The sequence below is a fragment of the Larus michahellis genome, chromosome 10 (assembly GCF_964199755.1).
Source record: "Larus michahellis chromosome 10, bLarMic1.1, whole genome shotgun sequence".
NCBI classification, from domain to species: domain Eukaryota; kingdom Metazoa; phylum Chordata; class Aves; order Charadriiformes; family Laridae; genus Larus; species Larus michahellis.
This window is the reverse complement of record NC_133905.1, coordinates 25,039,594-25,058,660: the sequence shown is the minus strand read 5'-3', so window position 1 is coordinate 25,058,660 and position 19,067 is coordinate 25,039,594.

Sequence of the window (19,067 nt, the reverse complement as noted above, 5' to 3'; positions counted from 1 at the left end):
GAAAATGCCAGGAGGGAAAAGTGGGGATTATGTTTAGACTTTCTCGGAACTGCTTCAAATCAACTAGATATCTTTGTGCTGTAAATCTCCCAACAGACAAACGCAAAAGCAGCAAACATCTCGCTGTATGTCCCACATCCAAAGTGCCAAGAGAGTAATGTAGAGCTTGCTCTCTCTGTCTTTGAGTACAGTTTTCAGTGTCCCGGTTACCTCTTTGCTAACATTCTCTTCAGAGCTGCAGTGAAACCAGGAACCACGTGGAGAAGGCACCCACACTGAAAATGACTGGAAGGAACATTGGGGCTTCTTCTCAGTGTCTCTGACATAGGGTTTCACTGTCCCGGGAAAGTCTCTGCTAACACCCTGCAGAGCGCAGTGCCCAATATACAGAAACGTCTTGCGGTATCTCCTACAGGGAAAGTGCCAGGAGGAATTGTGGAGCTAGTTCTCAGTGTCTCTGAGAATTGCTCTGATTATCCGTGTGACCTCTTTGCTAAGACTCTCCAGAGAGCCGTCCTCAAAACCAACACACATCTTGACATATCTCCCGCATTGATCGCAGTGTCTCCAGAAACGGCGTTCAAGGAGCCAGGAACTTTTCTGCCCACACTGTCCATTGAGTTGTCCTCAAAACCAATATACATCCTGCTGTATCTCCCACATGGAAAATGCCAGGAGGGAAAAGTGGGGCTTATGTTTAGACTTTCTCGGAACTGCTTCAAATCAACTAGATATCTTTGTGCTGTAAATCTCCCAACAGACAAACGCAAAAGCAGCAAACATCTCGCTGTATGTCCCACATCCAAAGTGCCAAGAGAGTAATGTAGAGCTTGCTCTCCCTGTCTTTGAGTACTGTTTTCAGTGTCCCGGTTACCTCTTTGCTAACATTCTCTTCAGAGCTGCAGTGAAACCAGGAACCACGTGGAGAAGGCACCCACACTGAAAATGACTGGAAGGAACATTGGGGCTTCTTCTCAGTGTCTCTGACATAGGGTTTCACTGTCCCGGGAAAGTCTCTGCTAACACCCTGCAGAGCGCAGTGCCCAATATACAGAAACGTCTTGCGGTATCTCCTACAGGGAAAGTGCCAAGAGGGAATTCTCGATCTTGTTCTCAGTGTCTCTGAGAATTGCTCTGATTATCCGTGTGACCTCTTTGCTAAGACTCTCCAGAGAGCCTTCCTCAAAACCAACACACATCTTGACATATCTCCCGCATTGATCGCAGTGTCTCCAGAAACGGCATTCAAGGAGCCAGGAACTTTTCTGCCCACACTGTCCATTGAGTTGTCCTCAAAACCAATATACATCCTGCTATATCTCCCACATGGAAAATGCCAGGAGGGAAAAGTGGGGCTTATGTTTAGACTTTCTCGGAACTGCTTCAAATCAACTAGATATCTTTGTGCTGTAAATCTCCCAACAGACAAACGCAAAAGCAGCAAACATCTCGCTGTATGTCCCACATCCAAAGTGCCAAGAGAGTAATGTAGAGCTTGCTCTCTCTGTCTTTGAGTACAGTTTTCAGTGTCCCGGTTACCTCTTTGCTAACATTCTCTTCAGAGCTGCAGTGAAACCAGGAACCACGTGGAGAAGGCACCCACACTGAAAATGACTGGAAGGAACATTGGGGCTTCTTCTCAGTGTCTCTGACATAGGGTTTCACTGTCCCGGGAAAGTCTCTGCTAACACCCTGCAGAGCGCAGTGCCCAATATACAGAAACGTCTTGCGGTATCTCCTACAGGGAAAGTGCCAGGAGGAATTGTGGAGCTTGGTCTCAGTGTCTCTGAGAATTGCTCTGATTATCCGTGTGACCTCTTTGCTAAGACTCTCCAGAGAGCCTTCCTCAAAACCAACACACATCTTGACATATCTCCCGCATTGATCGCAGTGTCTCCAGAAACGGCATTCAAGGAGCCAGGAACTTTTCTGCCCACACTGTCCATTGAGTTGTCCTCAAAACCAATATACATCCTGCTATATCTCCCACATGGAAAATGCCAGGAGGCAAAAGTGGGGATTATGTTTAGACTTTCTCGGAACTGCTTCAAATCAACTAGATATCTTTGTGCTGTAAATCTCCCAACAGACAAACGCAAAAGCAGCAAACATCTCGCTGTATGTCCCACATCCAAAGTGCCAAGAGAGTAATGTAGAGCTTGCTCTCCCTGTCTTTGAGTACAGTTTTCAGTGTCCCGGTTACCTCTTTGCTAACATTCTCTTCAGAGCTGCAGTGAAACCAGGAACCACGTGGAGAAGGCACCCACACTGAAAATGCCTGGAACGAACATTGGGGCTTCTTCTCACTGTCTCTGACATAGGGTTTCACTGTCCCGGGAAAGTCTCTGCTAACACCCTGCAGAGCGCAGTGCCCAATATACAGAAACGTCTTGCGGTATCTCCTACAGGGAAAGTGCCAGGAGGAATTGTGGAGCTAGTTCTCAGTGTCTCTGAGAATTGCTCTGATTATCCGTGTGACCTCTTTGCTAAGACTCTCCAGAGAGCCTTCCTCAAAACCAACACACATCTTGACATATCTCCCGCATTGATCGCAGTGTCTCCAGAAACGGCGTTCAAGGAGCCAGGAACTTTTCTGCCCACACTGTCCATTGAGTTGTCCTCAAAACCAATATACATCCTGCTATATCTCCCACATGGAAAATGCCAGGAGGCAAAAGTGGGGATTATGTTTAGACTTTCTCGGAACTGCTTCAAATCAACTAGATATCTTTGTGCTGTAAATCTCCCAACAGACAAACGCAAAAGCAGCAAACATCTCGCTGTATGTCCCACATCCAAAGTGCCAAGAGAGTAATGTAGAGCTTGCTCTCCCTGTCTTTGAGTACAGTTTTCAGTGTCCCGGTTACCTCTTTGCTAACATTCTCTTCAGAGCTGCAGTGAAACCAGGAACCACTTGGAGAAGGCACCCACACTGAAAATGACTGGAAGGAACATTGGGGCTTCTTCTCAGTGTCTCTGACATAGGGTTTCACTGTCCCGGGAAAGTCTCTGCTAACACCCTGCAGAGCGCTGTGCCCAATATACAGAAACGTCTTGCGGTATCTCCTACAGGGAAAGTGCCAGGAGGAATTGTGGAGCTAGTTCTCAGTGTCTCTGAGAATTGCTCTGATTATCCGTGTGACCTCTTTGCTAAGACTCTCCAGAGAGCCGTCCTCAAAACCAACACACATCTTGACATATCTCCCGCATTGATCGCAGTGTCTCCAGAAACGGCGTTCAAGGAGCCAGGAACTTTTCTGCCCACACTGTCCATTGAGTTGTCCTCAAAACCAATATACATCCTGCTATATCTCCCACATGGAAAATGCCAGGAGGGAAAAGTGGGGCTTATGTTTAGACTTTCTCGGAACTGCTTCAAATCAACTAGATATCTTTGTGCTGTAAATCTCCCAACAGACAAACGCAAAAGCAGCAAACATCTCGCTGTATGTCCCACATCCAAAGTGCCAAGAGAGTAATGTAGAGCTTGCTCTCCCTGTCTTTGAGTACTGTTTTCAGTGTCCCGGTTACCTCTTTGCTAACATTCTCTTCAGAGCTGCAGTGAAACCAGGAACCACGTGGAGAAGGCACCCACACTGAAAATGACTGGAAGGAACATTGGGGCTTCTTCTCAGTGTCTCTGACATAGGGTTTCACTGTCCCGGGAAAGTCTCTGCTAACACCCTGCAGAGCGCAGTGCCCAATATACAGAAACGTCTTGCGGTATCTCCTACAGGGAAAGTGCCAAGAGGGAATTCTCGATCTTGTTCTCAGTGTCTCTGAGAATTGCTCTGATTATCCGTGTGACCTCTTTGCTAAGACTCTCCAGAGAGCCTTCCTCAAAACCAACACACATCTTGACATATCTCCCGCATTGATCGCAGTGTCTCCAGAAACGGCATTCAAGGAGCCAGGAACTTTTCTGCCCACACTGTCCATTGAGTTGTCCTCAAAACCAATATACATCCTGCTATATCTCCCACATGGAAAATGCCAGGAGGCAAAAGTGGGGATTATGTTTAGACTTTCTCGGAACTGCTTCAAATCAACTAGATATCTTTGTGCTGTAAATCTCCCAACAGACAAACGCAAAAGCAGCAAACATCTCGCTGTATGTCCCACATCCAAAGTGCCAAGAGAGTAATGTAGAGCTTGCTCTCTCTGTCTTTGAGTACAGTTTTCAGTGTCCCGGTTACCTCTTTGCTAACATTCTCTTCAGAGCTGCAGTGAAACCAGGAACCACGTGGAGAAGGCACCCACACTGAAAATGCCTGGAAGGAACATTGGGGCTTCTTCTCAGTGTCTCTGATGTCGGGTTTCACTGTCCCGGGAAAGTCTCTGCTAACACCCTGCAGAGCGCAGTGCCCAATATACAGAAACGTCTTGCGGTATCTCCTACAGGGAAAGTGCCAGGAGGAATTGTGGAGCTTGGTCTCAGTGTCTCTGAGAATTGCTCTGATTATCCGTGTGACCTCTTTGCTAAGACTCTCCAGAGAGCCGTCCTCAAAACCAACACACATCTTGACATATCTCCCGCATTGATCGCAGTGTCTCCAGAAACGGCATTCAAGGAGCCAGGAACTTTTCTGCCCACACTGTCCATTGAGTTGTCCTCAAAACCAATATACATCCTGCTATATCTCCCACATGGAAAATGCCAGGAGGCAAAAGTGGGGCTTATGTTTAGACTTTCTCGGAACTGCTTCAAATCAACTAGATATCTTTGTGCTGTAAATCTCCCAACAGACAAACGCAAAAGCAGCAAACATCTCGCTGTATGTCCCACATCCAAAGTGCCAAGAGAGTAATGTAGAGCTTGCTCTCCCTGTCTTTGAGTACAGTTTTCAGTGTCCCGGTTACCTCTTTGCTAACATTCTCTTCAGAGCTGCAGTGAAACCAGGAACCACGTGGAGAAGGCACCCACACTGAAAATGCCTGGAAGGAACATTGGGGCTTCTTCTCACTGTCTCTGACATAGGGTTTCACTGTCCCGGGAAAGTCTCTGCTAACACCCTGCAGAGCGCAGTGCCCAATATACAGAAACGTCTTGTGGTATCTCCTACAGGGAAAGTGCCAGGAGGAATTGTGGAGCTTGGTCTCAGTGTCTCTGAGAATTGCTCTGATTATCCGTGTGACCTCTTTGCTAAGACTCTCCAGAGAGCCTTCCTCAAAACCAACACACATCTTGACATATCTCCCGCATTGATCGCAGTGTCTCCAGAAACGGCATTCAAGGAGCCAGGAACTTTTCTGCCCACACTGTCCATTGAGTTGTCCTCAAAACCAATATACATCCTGCTATATCTCCCACATGGAAAATGCCAGGAGGCAAAAGTGGGGATTATGTTTAGACTTTCTCGGAACTGCTTCAAATCAACTAGATATCTTTGTGCTGTAAATCTCCCAACAGACAAACGCAAAAGCAGCAAACATCTCGCTGTATGTCCCACATCCAAAGTGCCAAGAGAGTAATGTAGAGCTTGCTCTCCCTGTCTTTGAGTACAGTTTTCAGTGTCCCGGTTACCTCTTTGCTAACATTCTCTTCAGAGCTGCAGTGAAACCAGGAACCACGTGGAGAAGGCACCCACACTGAAAATGCCTGGAAGGAACATTGGGGCTTCTTCTCAGTGTCTCTGACATAGGGTTTCACTGTCCCGGGAAAGTCTCTGCTAACACCCTGCAGAGCGCAGTGCCCAATATACAGAAACGTCTTGCGGTATCTCCTACAGGGAAAGTGCCAGGAGGAATTGTGGAGCTAGTTCTCAGTGTCTCTGAGAATTGCTCTGATTATCCGTGTGACCTCTTTGCTAAGACTCTCCAGAGAGCCGTCCTCAAAACCAACACACATCTTGACATATCTCCCGCATTGATCGCAGTGTCTCCAGAAACGGCGTTCAAGGAGCCAGGAACTTTTCTGCCCACACTGTCCATTGAGTTGTCCTCAAAACCAATATACATCCTGCTATATCTCCCACATGGAAAATGCCAGGAGGCAAAAGTGGGGATTATGTTTAGACTTTCTCGGAACTGCTTCAAATCAACTAGATATCTTTGTGCTGTAAATCTCCCAACAGCCAAACGCAAAAGCAGCAAACATCTCGCTGTATGTCCCACATCCAAAGTGCCAAGAGAGTAATGTAGAGCTTGCTCTCCCTGTCTTTGAGTACTGTTTTCAGTGTCCCGGTTACCTCTTTGCTAACATTCTCTTCAGAGCTGCAGTGAAACCAGGAACCACGTGGAGAAGGCACCCACACTGAAAATGCCTGGAAGGAACATTGGGGCTTCTTCTCACTGTCTCTGACATAGGGTTTCACTGTCCCGGGAAAGTCTCTGCTAACACCCTGCAGAGCGCTGTGCCCAATATACAGAAACGTCTTGCGGTATCTCCTACAGGGAAAGTGCCAAGAGGGAATTCTCGATCTTGTTCTCAGTGTCTCTGAGAATTGCTCTGATTATCCGTGTGACCTCTTTGCTAAGACTCTCCAGAGAGCCTTCCTCAAAACCAACACACATCTTGACATATCTCCCGCATTGATCGCAGTGTCTCCAGAAACGGCATTCAAGGAGCCAGGAACTTTTCTGCCCACACTGTCCATTGAGTTGTCCTCAAAACCAATATACATCCTGCTATATCTCCCACATGGAAAATGCCAGGAGGCAAAAGTGGGGATTATGTTTAGACTTTCTCGGAACTGCTTCAAATCAACTAGATATCTTTGTGCTGTAAATCTCCCAACAGACAAACGCAAAAGCAGCAAACATCTCGCTGTATGTCCCACATCCAAAGTGCCAAGAGAGTAATGTAGAGCTTGCTCTCTCTGTCTTTGAGTACAGTTTTCAGTGTCCCGGTTACCTCTTTGCTAACATTCTCTTCAGAGCTGCAGTGAATCCAGGAACCACGTGGAGAAGGCACCCACACTGAAAATGACTGGAAGGAACATTGGGGCTTCTTCTCAGTGTCTCTGATGTCGGGTTTCACTGTCCCGGGAAAGTCTCTGCTAACACCCTGCAGAGCGCAGTGCCCAATATACAGAAACGTCTTGCGGTATCTCCTACAGGGAAAGTGCCAGGAGGAATTGTGGAGCTTGGTCTCAGTGTCTCTGAGAATTGCTCTGATTATCCGTGTGACCTCTTTGCTAAGACTCTCCAGAGAGCCTTCCTCAAAACCAACACACATCTTGACATATCTCCCGCATTGATCGCAGTGTCTCCAGAAACGGCATTCAAGGAGCCAGGAACTTTTCTGCCCACACTGTCCATTGAGTTGTCCTCAAAACCAATATACATCCTGCTATATCTCCCACATGGAAAATGCCAGGAGGCAAAAGTGGGGATTATGTTTAGACTTTCTCGGAACTGCTTCAAATCAACTAGATATCTTTGTGCTGTAAATCTCCCAACAGACAAACGCAAAAGCAGCAAACATCTCGCTGTATGTCCCACATCCAAAGTGCCAAGAGAGTAATGTAGAGCTTGCTCTCCCTGTCTTTGAGTACAGTTTTCAGTGTCCCGGTTACCTCTTTGCTAACATTCTCTTCAGAGCTGCAGTGAAACCAGGAACCACGTGGAGAAGGCACCCACACTGAAAATGCCTGGAAGGAACATTGGGGCTTCTTCTCAGTGTCTCTGACATAGGGTTTCACTGTCCCGGGAAAGTCTCTGCTAACACCCTGCAGAGCGCAGTGCCCAATATACAGAAACGTCTTGCGGTATCTCCTACAGGGAAAGTGCCAGGAGGAATTGTGGAGCTTGGTCTCAGTGTCTCTGAGAATTGCTCTGATTATCCGTGTGACCTCTTTGCTAAGACTCTCCAGAGAGCCTTCCTCAAAACCAACACACATCTTGACATATCTCCCGCATTGATCGCAGTGTCTCCAGAAACGGCATTCAAGGAGCCAGGAACTTTTCTGCCCACACTGTCCATTGAGTTGTCCTCAAAACCAATATACATCCTGCTATATCTCCCACATGGAAAATGCCAGGAGGCAAAAGTGGGGATTATGTTTAGACTTTCTCGGAACTGCTTCAAATCAACTAGATATCTTTGTGCTGTAAATCTCCCAACAGACAAACGCAAAAGCAGCAAACATCTCGCTGTATGTCCCACATCCAAAGTGCCAAGAGAGTAATGTAGAGCTTGCTCTCCCTGTCTTTGAGTACAGTTTTCAGTGTCCCGGTTACCTCTTTGCTAACATTCTCTTCAGAGCTGCAGTGAAACCAGGAACCACGTGGAGAAGGCACCCACACTGAAAATGCCTGGAAGGAACATTGGGGCTTCTTCTCACTGTCTCTGACATAGGGTTTCACTGTCCCGGGAAAGTCTCTGCTAACACCCTGCAGAGCGCAGTGCCCAATATACAGAAACGTCTTGCGGTATCTCCTACAGGGAAAGTGCCAGGAGGAATTGTGGAGCTTGGTCTCAGTGTCTCTGAGAATTGCTCTGATTATCCGTGTGACCTCTTTGCTAAGACTCTCCAGAGAGCCTTCCTCAAAACCAACACACATCTTGACATATCTCCCGCATTGATCGCAGTGTCTCCAGAAACGGCATTCAAGGAGCCAGGAACTTTTCTGCCCACACTGTCCATTGAGTTGTCCTCAAAACCAATATACATCCTGCTATATCTCCCACATGGAAAATGCCAGGAGGCAAAAGTGGGGATTATGTTTAGACTTTCTCGGAACTGCTTCAAATCAACTAGATATCTTTGTGCTGTAAATCTCCCAACAGACAAACGCAAAAGCAGCAAACATCTCGCTGTATGTCCCACATCCAAAGTGCCAAGAGAGTAATGTAGAGCTTGCTCTCCCTGTCTTTGAGTACAGTTTTCAGTGTCCCGGTTACCTCTTTGCTAACATTCTCTTCAGAGCTGCAGTGAAACCAGGAACCACGTGGAGAAGGCACCCACACTGAAAATGCCTGGAAGGAACATTGGGGCTTCTTCTCAGTGTCTCTGACATAGGGTTTCACTGTCCCGGGAAAGTCTCTGCTAACACCCTGCAGAGCGCAGTGCCCAATATACAGAAACGTCTTGCGGTATCTCCTACAGGGAAAGTGCCAGGAGGAATTGTGGAGCTTGGTCTCAGTGTCTCTGAGAATTGCTCTGATTATCCGTGTGACCTCTTTGCTAAGACTCTCCAGAGAGCCTTCCTCAAAACCAACACACATCTTGACATATCTCCCGCATTGATCGCAGTGTCTCCAGAAACGGCATTCAAGGAGCCAGGAACTTTTCTGCCCACACTGTCCATTGAGTTGTCCTCAAAACCAATATACATCCTGCTATATCTCCCACATGGAAAATGCCAGGAGGCAAAAGTGGGGATTATGTTTAGACTTTCTCGGAACTGCTTCAAATCAACTAGATATCTTTGTGCTGTAAATCTCCCAACAGACAAACGCAAAAGCAGCAAACATCTCGCTGTATGTCCCACATCCAAAGTGCCAAGAGAGTAATGTAGAGCTTGCTCTCCCTGTCTTTGAGTACAGTTTTCAGTGTCCCGGTTACCTCTTTGCTAACATTCTCTTCAGAGCTGCAGTGAAACCAGGAACCACGTGGAGAAGGCACCCACACTGAAAATGCCTGGAAGGAACATTGGGGCTTCTTCTCACTGTCTCTGACATAGGGTTTCACTGTCCCGGGAAAGTCTCTGCTAACACCCTGCAGAGCGCTGTGCCCAATATACAGAAACGTCTTGCGGTATCTCCTACAGGGAAAGTGCCAGGAGGAATTGTGGAGCTTGGTCTCAGTGTCTCTGAGAATTGCTCTGATTATCCGTGTGACCTCTTTGCTAAGACTCTCCAGAGAGACGGCCTCAAAACCAACACACATCTTGACATATCTCCCGCATTGATCGCAGTGTCTCCAGAAACGGCATTCAAGGAGCCAGGAACTTTTCTGCCCACACTGTCCATTGAGTTGTCCTCAAAACCAATATACATCCTGCTATATCTCCCACATGGAAAATGCCAGGAGGCAAAAGTGGGGATTATGTTTAGACTTTCTCGGAACTGCTTCAAATCAACTAGATATCTTTGTGCTGTAAATCTCCCAACAGACAAACGCAAAAGCAGCAAACATCTCGCTGTATGTCCCACATCCAAAGTGCCAAGAGAGTAATGTAGAGCTTGCTCTCCCTGTCTTTGAGTACAGTTTTCAGTGTCCCGGTTACCTCTTTGCTAACATTCTCTTCAGAGCTGCAGTGAAACCAGGAACCACGTGGAGAAGGCACCCACACTGAAAATGCCTGGAACGAACATTGGGGCTTCTTCTCAGTGTCTCTGACATAGGGTTTCACTGTCCCGGGAAAGTCTCTGCTAACACCCTGCAGAGCGCAGTGCCCAATATACAGAAACGTCTTGCGGTATCTCCTACAGGGAAAGTGCCAGGAGGAATTGTGGAGCTTGGTCTCAGTGTCTCTGAGAATTGCTCTGATTATCCGTGTGACCTCTTTGCTAAGACTCTCCAGAGAGCCTTCCTCAAAACCAACACACATCTTGACATATCTCCCGCATTGATCGCAGTGTCTCCAGAAACGGCATTCAAGGAGCCAGGAACTTTTCTGCCCACACTGTCCATTGAGTTGTCCTCAAAACCAATATACATCCTGCTATATCTCCCACATGGAAAATGCCAGGAGGCAAAAGTGGGGATTATGTTTAGACTTTCTCGGAACTGCTTCAAATCAACTAGATATCTTTGTGCTGTAAATCTCCCAACAGCCAAATGTAAAAGCAGCAAACATCTCGCTGTATGTCCCACATCCAAAGTGCCAAGAGAGTAATGTAGAGCTTGCTCTCCCTGTCTTTGAGTACAGTTTTCAGTGTCCCAGTTACCTCTTTGCTAACATTCTCTTCAGAGCTGCAGTGAAACCAGGAACCACGTGGAGAAGGCACCCACACTGAAAATGCCTGGAAGGAACATTGGGGCTTCTTCTCAGTGTCTCTGACATAGGGTTTCACTGTCCCGGGAAAGTCTCTGCTAACACCCTGCAGAGCGCAGTGCCCAATATACAGAAACGTCTTGCGGTATCTCCTACAGGGAAAGTGCCAGGAGGAATTGTGGAGCTAGTTCTCAGTGTCTCTGAGAATTGCTCTGATTATCCGTGTGACCTCTTTGCTAAGACTCTCCAGAGAGCCTTCCTCAAAACCAACACACATCTTGACATATCTCCCGCATTGATCGCAGTGTCTCCAGAAACGGCGTTCAAGGAGCCAGGAACTTTTCTGCCCACACTGTCCATTGAGTTGTCCTCAAAACCAATATACATCCTGCTATATCTCCCACATGGAAAATGCCAGGAGGGAAAAGTGGGGATTATGTTTAGACTTTCTCGGAACTGCTTCAAATCAACTAGATATCTTTGTGCTGTAAATCTCCCAACAGCCAAACGCAAAAGCAGCAAACATCTCGCTGTATGTCCCACATCCAAAGTGCCAAGAGAGTAATGTAGAGCTTGCTCTCCCTGTCTTTGAGTACAGTTTTCAGTGTCCCGGTTACCTCTTTGCTAACATTCTCTTCAGAGCTGCAGTGAAACCAGGAACCACGTGGAGAAGGCACCCACACTGAAAATGCCTGGAAGGAACATTGGGGCTTCTTCTCAGTGTCTCTGACATAGGGTTTCACTGTCCCGGGAAAGTCTCTGCTAACACCCTGCAGAGCGCAGTGCCCAATATACAGAAACGTCTTGCGGTATCTCCTACAGGGAAAGTGCCAAGAGGGAATTCTCGATCTTGTTCTCAGTGTCTCTGAGAATTGCTCTGATTATCCGTGTGACCTCTTTGCTAAGACTCTCCAGAGAGCCTTCCTCAAAACCAACACACATCTTGACATATCTCCCTCATTGATCGCAGTGTCTCCAGAAACGGCATTCAAGGAGCCAGGAACTTTTCTGCCCACACTGTCCTCAAAACCAATATACATCCTGCTATATCTCCCACATGGAAAATGCCAGGAGGCAAAAGTGGGGATTATGTTTAGACTTTCTCGGAACTGCTTCAAATCAACTAGATATCTTTGTGCTGTAAATCTCCCAACAGACAAACGCAAAAGCAGCAAACATCTCGCTGTATGTCCCACATCCAAAGTGCCAAGAGAGTAATGTAGAGCTTGCTCTCTCTGTCTTTGAGTACAGTTTTCAGTGTCCCGGTTACCTCTTTGCTAACATTCTCTTCAGAGCTGCAGTGAAACCAGGAACCACGTGGAGAAGGCACCCACACTGAAAATGACTGGAAGGAACATTGGGGCTTCTTCTCAGTGTCTCTGATGTCGGGTTTCACTGCCCCGGGAAAGTCTCTGCTAACACCCTGCAGAGCGCAGTGCCCAATATACAGAAACGTCTTGCGGTATCTCCTACAGGGAAAGTGCCAAGAGGGAATTCTCGATCTTGTTCTCAGTGTCTCTGAGAATTGCTCTGATTATCCGTGTGACCTCTTTGCTAAGACTCTCCAGAGAGCCTTCCTCAAAACCAACACACATCTTGACATATCTCCCGCATTGATCGCAGTGTCTCCAGAAACGGCATTCAAGGAGCCAGGAACTTTTCTGCCCACACTGTCCATTGAGTTGTCCTCAAAACCAATATACATCCTGCTATATCTCCCACATGGAAAATGCCAGGAGGCAAAAGTGGGGATTATGTTTAGACTTTCTCGGAACTGCTTCAAATCAACTAGATATCTTTGTGCTGTAAATCTCCCAACAGACAAACGCAAAAGCAGCAAACATCTCCCTGTATGTCCCACATCCAAAGTGCCAAGAGAGTAATGTAGAGCTTGCTCTCCCTGTCTTTGAGTACAGTTTTCAGTGTCCCGGTTACCTCTTTGCTAACATTCTCTTCAGAGCTGCGGTGAAACCAGGAACCACGTGGAGAAGGCACCCACACTGAAAATGACTGGAAGGAACATTGGGGCTTCTTCTCAGTGTCTCTGACATAGGGTTTCACTGTCCCGGGAAAGTCTCTGCTAACACCCTGCAGAGCGCAGTGCCCAATATACAGAAACGTCTTGCGGTATCTCCTACAGGGAAAGTGCCAGGAGGAATTGTGGAGCTTGGTCTCAGTGTCTCTGAGAATTGCTCTGATTATCCGTGTGACCTCTTTGCTAAGACTCTCCAGAGAGCCGTCCTCAAAACCAACACACATCTTGACATATCTCCCGCATTGATCGCAGTGTCTCCAGAAACGGCATTCAAGGAGCCAGGAACTTTTCTGCCCACACTGTCCATTGAGTTGTCCTCAAAACCAATATACATCCTGCTATATCTCCCACATGGAAAATGCCAGGAGGGAAAAGTGGGGATTATGTTTAGACTTTCTCGGAACTGCTTCAAATCAACTAGATATCTTTGTGCTGTAAATCTCCCAACAGACAAACGCAAAAGCAGCAAACATCTCGCTGTATGTCCCACATCCAAAGTGCCAAGAGAGTAATGTAGAGCTTGCTCTCCCTGTCTTTGAGTACAGTTTTCAGTGTCCCGGTTACCTCTTTGCTAACATTCTCTTCAGAGCTGCAGTGAAACCAGGAACCACGTGGAGAAGGCACCCACACTGAAAATGACTGGAAGGAACATTGGGGCTTCTTCTCACTGTCTCTGACATAGGGTTTCACTGCCCCGGGAAAGTCTCTGCTAACACCCTGCAGAGCGCAGTGCCCAATATACAGAAACGTCTTGCGGTATCTCCTACGGGGAAAGTGCCAAGAGGGAATTCTCGATCTTGTTCTCAGTGTCTCTGAGAATTGCTCTGATTATCCGTGTGACCTCTTTGCTAAGACTCTCCAGAGAGCCTTCCTCAAAACCAACACACATCTTGACATATCTCCCTCATTGATCGCAGTGTCTCCAGAAACGGCATTCAAGGAGCCAGGAACTTTTCTGCCCACACTGTCCTCAAAACCAATATACATCCTGCTATATCTCCCACATGGAAAATGCCAGGAGGCAAAAGTGGGGATTATGTTTAGACTTTCTCGGAACTGCTTCAAATCAACTAGATATCTTTGTGCTGTAAATCTCCCAACAGACAAACGCAAAAGCAGCAAACATCTCGCTGTATGTCCCACATCCAAAGTGCCAAGAGAGTAATGTAGAGCTTGCTCTCTCTGTCTTTGAGTACAGTTTTCAGTGTCCCGGTTACCTCTTTGCTAACATTCTCTTCAGAGCTGCAGTGAAACCAGGAACCACGTGGAGAAGGCACCCACACTGAAAATGACTGGAAGGAACATTGGGGCTTCTTCTCAGTGTCTCTGATGTCGGGTTTCACTGCCCCGGGAAAGTCTCTGCTAACACCCTGCAGAGCGCAGTGCCCAATATACAGAAACGTCTTGCGGTATCTCCTACAGGGAAAGTGCCAAGAGGGAATTCTCGATCTTGTTCTCAGTGTCTCTGAGAATTGCTCTGATTATCCGTGTGACCTCTTTGCTAAGACTCTCCAGAGAGCCTTCCTCAAAACCAACACACATCTTGACATATCTCCCGCATTGATCGCAGTGTCTCCAGAAACGGCATTCAAGGAGCCAGGAACTTTTCTGCCCACACTGTCCATTGAGTTGTCCTCAAAACCAATATACATCCTGCTATATCTCCCACATGGAAAATGCCAGGAGGGAAAAGTGGGGCTTATGTTTAGACTTTCTCGGAACTGCTTCAAATCAACTAGATATCTTTGTGCTGTAAATCTCCCAACAGACAAACGCAAAAGCAGCAAACATCTCCCTGTATGTCCCACATCCAAAGTGCCAAGAGAGTAATGTAGAGCTTGCTCTCCCTGTCTTTGAGTACAGTTTTCAGTGTCCCGGTTACCTCTTTGCTAACATTCTCTTCAGAGCTGCAGTGAAACCAGGAACCACGTGGAGAAGGCACCCACACTGAAAATGCCTGGAAGGAACATTGGGGCTTCTTCTCACTGTCTCTGACATAGGGTTTCACTGCCCCGGGAAAGTCTCTGCTAACACCCTGCAGAGCGCAGTGCCCAATATACAGAAACGTCTTGCGGTATCTCCTACAGGGAAAGTGCCAGGAGGAATTGTGGAGCTTGGTCTCAGTGTCTCTGAGAATTGCTCTGATTATCCGTGTGACCTCTTTGCTAAGACTCTCCAGAGAGCCGTCCTCAAAACCAACACACATCTTGACATATCTCCCGCATTGATCGCAGTGTCTCCAGAAACGGCATTCAAGGAGCCAGGAACTTTTCTGCCCACACTGTCCATTGAGTTGTCCTCAAAACCAATATACATCCTGCTATATCTCCCACATGGAAAATGCCAGGAGGCAAAAGTGGGGATTATGTTTAGACTTTCTCGGAACTGCTTCAAATCAACTAGATATCTTTGTGCTGTAAATCTCCCAACAGACAAACGCAAAAGCAGCAAACATCTCGCTGTATGTCCCACATCCAAAGTGCCAAGAGAGTAATGTAGAGCTTGCTCTCCCTGTCTTTGAGTACAGTTTTCAGTGTCCCGGTTACCTCTTTGCTAACATTCTCTTCAGAGCTGCGGTGAAACCAGGAACCACGTGGAGAAGGCACCCACACTGAAAATGACTGGAAGGAACATTGGGGCTTCTTCTCAGTGTCTCTGACATAGGGTTTCACTGTCCCGGGAAAGTCTCTGCTAACACCCTGCAGAGCGCAGTGCCCAATATACAGAAACGTCTTGCGGTATCTCCTACAGGGAAAGTGCCAGGAGGAATTGTGGAGCTTGGTCTCAGTGTCTCTGAGAATTGCTCTGATTATCCGTGTGACCTCTTTGCTAAGACTCTCCAGAGAGCCGTCCTCAAAACCAACACACATCTTGACATATCTCCCGCATTGATCGCAGTGTCTCCAGAAACGGCATTCAAGGAGCCAGGAACTTTTCTGCCCACACTGTCCATTGAGTTGTCCTCAAAACCAATATACATCCTGCTATATCTCCCACATGGAAAATGCCAGGAGGGAAAAGTGGGGATTATGTTTAGACTTTCTCGGAACTGCTTCAAATCAACTAGATATCTTTGTGCTGTAAATCTCCCAACAGACAAACGCAAAAGCAGCAAACATCTCGCTGTATGTCCCACATCCAAAGTGCCAAGAGAGTAATGTAGAGCTTGCTCTCCCTGTCTTTGAGTACAGTTTTCAGTGTCCCGGTTACCTCTTTGCTAACATTCTCTTCAGAGCTGCAGTGAAACCAGGAACCACGTGGAGAAGGCACCCACACTGAAAATGACTGGAAGGAACATTGGGGCTTCTTCTCACTGTCTCTGACATAGGGTTTCACTGCCCCGGGAAAGTCTCTGCTAACACCCTGCAGAGCGCAGTGCCCAATATACAGAAACGTCTTGCGGTATCTCCTACGGGGAAAGTGCCAGGAGGAATTGTGGAGCTTGGTCTCAGTGTCTCTGAGAATTGCTCTGATTATCCGTGTGACCTCTTTGCTAAGACTCTCCAGAGAGCCTTCCTCAAAACCAACACACATCTTGACATATCTCCCGCATTGATCGCAGTGTCTCCAGAAACGGCATTCAAGGAGCCAGGAACTTTTCTGCCCACACTGTCCATTGAGTTGTCCTCAAAACCAATATACATCCTGCTATATCTCCCACATGGAAAATGCCAGGAGGCAAAAGTGGGGATTATGTTTAGACTTTCTCGGAACTGCTTCAAATCAACTAGATATCTTTGTGCTGTAAATCTCCCAACAGACAAACGCAAAAGCAGCAAACATCTCCCTGTATGTCCCACATCCAAAGTGCCAAGAGAGTAATGTAGAGCTTGCTCTCCCTGTCTTTGAGTACAGTTTTCAGTGTCCCGGTTACCTCTTTGCTAACATTCTCTTCAGAGCTGCAGTGAAACCAGGAACCACGTGGAGAAGGCACCCACACTGAAAATGCCTGGAAGGAACATTGGGGCTTCTTCTCAGTGTCTCTGACATAGGGTTTCACTGTCCCGGGAAAGTCTCTGCTAACACCCTGCAGAGCGCAGTGCCCAATATACAGAAACGTCTTGCGGTATCTCCTACAGGGAAAGTGCCAGGAGGAATTGTGGAGCTTGGTCTCAGTGTCTCTGAGAATTGCTCTGATTATCCGTGTGACCTCTTTGCTAAGACTCTCCAGAGAGCCTTCCTCAAAACCAACACACATCTTGACATATCTCCCGCATTGATCGCAGTGTCTCCAGAAACGGCATTCAAGGAGCCAGGAACTTTTCTGCCCACACTGTCCATTGAGTTGTCCTCAAAACCAATATACATCCTGCTATATCTCCCACATGGAAAATGCCAGGAGGGAAAAGTGGGGATTATGTTTAGACTTTCTCGGAACTGCTTCAAATCAACTAGATATCTTTGTGCTGTAAATCTCCCAACAGACAAACGCAAAAGCAGCAAACATCTCGCTGTATGTCCCACATCCAAAGTGCCAAGAGAGTAATGTAGAGCTTGCTCTCCCTGTCTTTGAGTACAGTTTTCAGTGTCCCGGTTACCTCTTTGCTAACATTCTCTTCAGAGCTGCAGTGAAACCAGGAACCACATGGAGAAGGCACCCACACTGAAAATGCCTGGAAGGAACATTGGGGCTTCTTCTCAGTGTCTCTGACATAGGGTTTCACTGTCCCGGGAAAGTCTCTGCTAACACCCTGCAGAGCGCAGTGCCCAATATACAGAAACGTCTTGCGGTATCTCCTACAGGGAAAGTGCCAGGAGGAATTGTGGAGCTTGGTCTCAGTGTCTCTGAGAATTGCTCTGATTATCCATGTGACCTCTTTGCTAAGACTCTCCAGAGAGCCGTCCTCAAAACCAACACACATCTTGACATATCTCCCGCATTGATCGCAGTGTCTCCAGAAACGGCATTCAAGGAGCCAGGAACTTTTCTGCCCACACTGTCCATTGAGTTGTCCTCAAAACCAATATACATCCTGCTATATCTCCCACATGGAAAATGCCAGGAGGCAAAAGTGGGGATTATGTTTAGACTTTCTCGGAACTGCTTCAAATCAACTAGATATCTTTGTGCTGTAAATCTCCCAACAGACAAACGCAAAAGCAGCAAACATCTCGCTGTATGTCCCACATCCAAAGTGCCAAGAGAGTAATGTAGAGCTTGCTCTCCCTGTCTTTGAGTACAGTTTTCAGTGTCCCGGTTACCTCTTTGCTAACATTCTCTTCAGAGCTGCAGTGAAACCAGGAACCACATGGAGAAGGCACCCACACTGAAAATGCCTGGAAGGAACATTGGGGCTTCTTCTCAGTGTCTCTGACATAGGGTTTCACTGTCCCGGGAAAGTCTCTGCTAACACCCTGCAGAGCGCAGTGCCCAATATACAGAAACGTCTTGCGGTATCTCCTACAGGGAAAGTGCCAGGAGGAATTGTGGAGCTAGTTCTCAGTGTCTCTGAGAATTGCTCTGATTATCCGTGTGACCTCTTTGCTAAGACTCTCCAGAGAGCCGTCCTCAAAACCAACACACATCTTGACATATCTCCCGCATTGATCGCAGTGTCTCCAGAAACGGCGTTCAAGGAGCCAGGAACTTTTCTGCCCACACTGTCCATTGAGTTGTCCTCAAAACCAATATACATCCTGCTATATCTCCCACATGGAAAATGCCAGGAGGGAAAAGTGGGGATTATGTTTAGACTTTCTCGGAACTGCTTCAAATCAACTAGATATCTTTGTGCTGTAAATCTCCCAACAGACAAACGCAAAAGCAGCAAACATCTCGCTGTATGTCCCACATCCAAAGTGCCAAGAGAGTAATGTAGAGCTTGCTCTCCCTGTCTTTGAGTACAGTTTTCAGTGTCCCGGTTACCTCTTTGCTAACATTCTCTTCAGAGCTGCAGTGAAACCAGGAACCACGTGGAGAAGGCACCCACACTGAAAATGACTGGAAGGAACATTGGGGCTTCTTCTCAGTGTCTCTGATGTCGGGTTTCACTGTCCCGGGAAAGTCTCTGCTAACACCCTGCAGAGCGCAGTGCCCAATATACAGAAACGTCTTGCGGTATCTCCTACAGGGAAAGTGCCAGGAGGAATTGTGGAGCTAGTTCTCAGTGTCTCTGAGAATTGCTCTGATTATCCGTGTGACCTCTTT